Raw genomic sequence first — 6,431 nt, forward strand, 5'->3', positions numbered from 1 at the left:
TCACATGGTACCACAATACCATGCGATGTGATGCAGTGCTTATTTCAAAAGTAGTGCATGAGTAGTGGTGAGATCCATTGTAATTTCCGCCCATTCAAATGAATGGGCTGTAAATTGCATCATAGGAATAGGAATATGAATTCAGGTGTGAACCAGTCTTTAAACTAACTTTTTCTCTTCTGGTTCCCCCACATTACAAAACTGGAAAAAGTTTTCTAATTTTCGGAAACGTTTTGTATCTTTTTTGTGCTTAATTATGTGGAGACCCTTACTGCCTCTTCAGATGTCCACATCACACGTTCCAGGAGGCGTTGTTTTACTTATGGACACATGAACACTTTGAGATTCTGCATAAGCGCAAACATAAGTCAGGTATTTACCTGAAGCAGGACTCTACAATGTCCTATACCAGGACTACATGTGATGGCAAGCAGCATGTGTATGCACGAGCAGGAATACCCTGCATGTGTGCAGTCATTCTATAGGTCTCTGTCTGGTTTCAAACACTAAGCAAAGACTTATGGCACATCTGCACAGACATGGGATATTTGAAGATGGTGGAACAAAACAGGAGCAATGCGAGGGGAATTTTCTAAAGGTCAAGTGACACTAACCTATGTTTTAAAAAAAAATTCTAATCAAGTATGGATTTTTGGACTCAATATAGTGCCTTCTTAGTATTCCACTAATTGCTTTTTTACTGCTATAATCCAAATTCCATGGTCCCACTGAAAGTAGGAGTATAGCTGCCCTCTCTTGCTCAATCCTGAGATGCAGTATTTTCTATGGGATGGGTAGGGTGCATGACCACGACGAATGTGCACTACTTGTTCCAAAAGAGCAAAAACATTTAATAATTGTAGCACTACCCCTGCAGGGGCCGCTTGATGATACTTGTCCCCAGTCGTTGGTCTGACCTTACAAACCGCCTGTCACCTCTGACACTTTGGGGTTTATTTACCAAAGCTGGAGAGTGCAAAAGAAACATGCATAGAAACCAATCAGCTTCTGGGTTTCATTGCCAAAGCTGAGGTTAGAAGCTGATTGGTTTCTATGCAGACGTGAGTCTGATTTTGCACTCTCCAGCTTTAGTAAATAAACCCCTTTGGGATCAGATATACTTCAACAGTATAGAATAATAATGCAAGAGACACAATTCTTTAGTAACACTTCTATTTCAAACTTGTTCAAAAGCATAGGCCATAGAATAACGGGTTTAGGATATACAACTCCAGTTAACACATAAAAAGCAGAAGAATAGTAAACTAGAAATAATAAATTAGCATCAATTAACAGATTATACAGTTATGAATAGTAAGCTTCAACCATTTAATTGCAACACCAGCAGCAAGAGGGGGAAAAAAATCTTGTTGACTTATCAGCTCCCTCTGGACCACCAGAGCCACAATGTGGAATTCAGATAAGACAGTTCCCTTTAACTATAGATTGCAACATGTGTCCTGTGATGTTTAAAGTTCATGATATGGTGGTGTCCGTTGTCTTCTGCTAGCAATAATGGGGGCCCGTAAACATTAGTGAATACTGGTAATTCAATTAAATAAGGCAGATAGACTGTGGTACTGCTCAAAGCAAAGGTATCCTAGTAACTGAGGTGTTAATGTGTCTGCATGCAGAGTCTCTAAAGTGATGACAGAAAGAGATTCTTGCCCAGGCTCTGGACTGGTTGTAGGGATATGCAGAGTTACCCCCTGTCAGCATGGTGAGCAGAGATGTCTGTGTGAAGACTGGACAAAGACAGTCCCAATGCAGAGATGCTAGTGTGATCCTGGGATTGCAATTGGTGTCATTGCTGTGCTGAACTGATGTGCAGAGTCCCACAGCAGTAGCCAGCAATCTGTCTCTGAAGGAGAACAGCAGACCCCCTGTATTCAGCTCTGAATCCCGTGTCAAGAGAGAGAGAGAGTCAGTCCCTTGCTGTAGCATATATCTGCTCTTCCAGTACCCTCCTCATGCTCCAGCTCTCTGATAGTTGTAGTTCAATCAGCACTCAGGAATACAGGATGTATTGACTATAGGACTACAGGTCCCAAGATCCTCTGATGTCAGAAGAGCTTGATCCACTTACTAAAAGGATGTGATGTAGCAGTCCCAGCACTAGGGGGGAAAGAATTAACCATAGTCACATCTGTAACTGTCCCAGAATGACATAATGATATAGCCGGCACCTGGCTACATAACAAATAGACTACAGGGCCATAACTGGCTATTTTTGGTAAAAAAAAAAAAGATATTGTTTAATGTAATTTTAAGAAATCATTTAAGACTCCTGTGTTTGTATAAAACTAATTAATCACATTGATCCAGGCACACATAAACAAACTCTATAAGAAAATCATAGTTTGGTTGTATTTTTTAGAGGAACTAAGACATTATCACAACACTGGCCCATTCATTGCTTTAGGAAATATCCTACTCTGTGTAATGATGGATAGGGTCACTTTCCTCCTAAGTGAGGCCTACAATGAAAGCATACCAACAATGTTTTGTGAGGTCAATTTATTATCAGCAGAAAAAAAGCTTTGGAAAAAATGGTGACCAGATACATTCAGTGTATGGACAATTGAGAGGGATCAGGGGAGAGATACAGCATCCCCAAGGCATGAAAAAAAAACACAGCTCTGGTGGAAATGTTAATATGTTAGAGGAGGAACCGCCATGCTAGAAATTCCTTTGGAAAAAGGACATCATTTGTTTGAACAAAGTGTGCGGACCTTTCTCAGCCCACTTGACTGGAAAAGAAAATATATAGACACCACAGGGCTGATTCACTAATCAGCAGCTAGTTGTTATGATTACATTACTTCTGTCATCCTTTAGCAGCCTGAAGTGAGGTAAAATAATAACGCACAAATATCACACAAGTAGTCAGACTCAGCACAGGCTTAGGCAGAAATCACACACTTTACGTGACAAGGGTCAATAGTTTTTTTATATACACCACACCTCATGGACATATTGGAGATATATATATATATATATATATATATATATATATATATATATATATAAAACACCTTTCAGTGTAAATATATATTTTTATAGTTAGAGGCTTGCTAAAAGTCTGGGTGTAAGTTAGCAAGGATACTTCAGGTTAATGCTGGAGGGCTCTACAGGTTAGTTCTCTAATACCTCCCCCTGCTCTAGAGATTTGGAGAAGTTTCTAGAAGCCAGAGGTGGGGGGGGGGTGAAGAGGGACTGATCTGCATACTTAGGAGAGTCTAGCCAATCCCCAGGCAGGAGGCATGGTAGCTATGTCAGCCCCTAAATAGGACAGAGCCTGGTCAGCAGAGGAGTCGAGTGGAAGATGGAATAAGGAAGTGCTGTCGGTGTGGAGCCTATGAGGGGGGCACGAGAAGGGGGGTTTACCTACAGGCTGGGAGCTGGAAGAGGGAACTCCATTTTTCCACAGTCAGGAAGGACAGCCTGTCAGCAGGGGAAGAAGCCAGCCCAGAGTAAGGCCTGAAAGCAGCTTTACCTTTACAGCTACAGAACCATGACAGTGTGAGTTCCTCTACACCCCCTGGGCCTACAAGAGAGAGGGCAGTCAGGTGTAATACCCTATTAGTTCTTCCTGGGACTGCATTCTTTGTGTGTCTCATAATCCTTTGCCTTTGGATACTTTCATGACAGCCAGGTGAATGAGATTTTCATCAGGGGTCTGAAGAGGTTCATTTAAGGGGACCAAGGGCATTCCATATACCCATAGACCCCATCCAAGTTGTTAACCCCTAATAAAACAACAAAAAACAAACTCATGCACTGTTTACTGACTTTGGATGAAAGAGTGAAAAATGCCTGTTGTCTAGTCGTGCAGAGCTTAAAGGGGACCCAAATTCAGTGGCCCTCAAGAGGGTAGCACAACCATGCACTGCCAATGAATGAAACCTGTACTACTTGAACGGGCATGGCCTAGAATTTCAAATTCTACTACTAGCAACCGTTGATGTACCAGGTACATGACTGTTCGGCAAGTGGTTACTCTTATTGCAAGAAAGTGACTGGTGCCTGCTTCTTTACAGACCCCCCAATACTCTCCATGCATCCAGCTCTGAGGTAAAATGCCAGTCTTCCCTTTCCCTTGGGGTACCACCATGCTTCTGGGGGGTCAGGGGGGCACTATGTTTTTTTTTATTTTGTCCATAATTACAATTTAACTTATAAGGAAACTGTTGTAATACACTTCAAGCTCCCTCCAAGTATCATAAAACAGCAGCACTAAAGGGTCACATGGGCTTTGTCAGTTAATCCATGGCTTTCCCTGCATAATGATCCCAACTTAAGTTAGAATTTGACAGAAATCTAAGCATGTGTGGCCTCACCAATGTATTAACAACTGGATTGGATAAATAGAAAATGTTTCTATTAAACCTAGGCAATGTCTAAAAATGGTCACATTGGAGTTTATTTACTAAAGTTGGAGAGTGCAAACTCAGGTGCACTTCTCCATAGAAACCAACCAGCTTCCAGGTCTTATTGCCAAAGCTTAATTGAACAAGCTGACGTTTGAAGCTGATTGGCTGCCATGCACAGCTGTACCAGATTCTGAGTGCACCAATTTTTAGTAAATCTCCCTCACTGTTACAATCTTTTCTTTCAATCAGTTTCAGATCCATTTTCATAGTTTTATTTTTGTACCATTCATTCTAAACCTAGCAAATTGAACCATTTTTTTCTTTTAACATACCTTTATTTTAAAAGTGACAGTATTCAGTTTAGGTAAAAAATCTTACAACAGCAATCCCTATTAACAGATATCTCTAAAACATGTGAGCCTTTTGAGTGCTGACAGTCTGAATGGTAGATGATAGTCGGAGAGCTGAATTTATTTACGCTGCTGTGCTGGTTTCCATAAGAACAGCCAGAAAGTTGTAGATATGACAGCAACAAATGGAAATGACTAAGCAAAGGCAGAGCAGAGAATTCTAAGAATGTGTCACACCAAAAACCATATTTTCCATCCTAGATACACTGTTGCATACATAAAGTACATTTGCTTTATTACACGGACAGAAGATAAACTAGCTTTATTATTGTAAAAAAAAATATATATATATATATATATTTATTTATTTATATACAGTGTTCATCATAAATGAGTACAACCCTTTTGAAAAATAAGATTTTAATCAATATCTCAATGAACACAAGAGCAATTTCCAAAATTTTGACAAAACTAAGTTTTCTAGAACAGCTGTTTAGCTCATTACATTAAAATAAGGTTAATAATATACCTTAGATTACAAAATCTTCAGTTTTACTCAAATTAGTTGATGCAAAAATGAATACACCCCACAATGAAAACTACTACAGCTAGTATTTTGCATGACCTCCATGATTTGTAAGGACATCACCAAGTCTTTTAGACATGGAATGAACAAGTTGGCGACATATTGCAACATCTCTCTTTTTCCATTCTTCAAGAATTACCTCTTTTAAAGCCTGGATTCTGGATGGAGAGTGATGATCAGTTTTTCTCTTTAGAATTCCCCATAGGTGTTCGATTGGGTTCAGATCAGGAGACATACGTACTTGGCTACTGAATCACTTTAACCCTGTTCTTCTTCAGAAATGCAACAGTGGCCTTAGATGTCTGTTTTGGACCATTGTTATGTTGGAAAAGTGCACGACAACCAAGGGCACGGAGTGATGGTATCATCTTCTCTTTCAATATAGAGCAGTATATCTGTGAATTCATGATACCATCAATGCAGCAGCACTCATGAAGCCCCACAGAAGGTCACTGCCACCACTATATTTCACTGTAGGCACCATGCATTTTTCTTTGTACTCCTCACCTTTGCAACACCATACAGTTTAAAAGCCATCAGTTCTAAAACATTTATCTTAGTCTTATCCACTCCAGAGTACAAAGTCCCAGCAGTCTTCTTCAGCATGGGCCCTGGCAAATTCTAGGTGAGTTTTTTTGTGCATGGGCTTTATGAGAGGCTTCCTTCATGGATGACACCCCTGCATGCTATTCCTCTGCAGTGTACACCGTATTGTGTCACGGGAAACAATCACTCCAGTTTGGCTTTTTACTTCTTTAGCTAACTGTAGTGAACCTGCATGGCAATTTTCTTCAACCCTTCTTATCAGAAGACATTCCTGTTGAGGTGTTACCATCTGTGGATGGCCTGGACATCTCTGTGAGATGGTTGCAGTCCCATCTTTGTTAAATTGTTGTATCACTTTTGCTACAGTATTCTGACTGATAATATTATCTTTCTCAGCCCTTGTGACATTTCTCTTCCATGTGGTGCCATTGCTGACAGCATGAAATGGGAAGGGGTTTTCTTTTATAATCAACTGTTTGCTGGATACTTGTTTAATGAATAATTGACTCACCTGTAGTTGAATTCTTATTAATTAGGATTTTACTGTCAAAAATTTAGCTTTGCTCCTAAGACTTT

General features: G+C 40.1%; 1 pseudogene; it reads left to right on the forward strand.

Annotated features, from left to right (window-relative positions):
- The first annotated feature begins 5,471 nt into the window (after positions 1–5,471).
- Positions 5,472–6,072, forward strand: LOC149469748 (uncharacterized; annotated as a pseudogene).
- Positions 6,073–6,431: the final 359 nt, after the last annotated feature.

This window comes from Staurois parvus, unplaced genomic scaffold (assembly GCF_062004578.1).
Source record: "Staurois parvus isolate SC_StPar_1 unplaced genomic scaffold, SC_StPar_1.0 ptg000061l, whole genome shotgun sequence".
NCBI lineage: Eukaryota > Metazoa > Chordata > Amphibia > Anura > Ranidae > Staurois > Staurois parvus.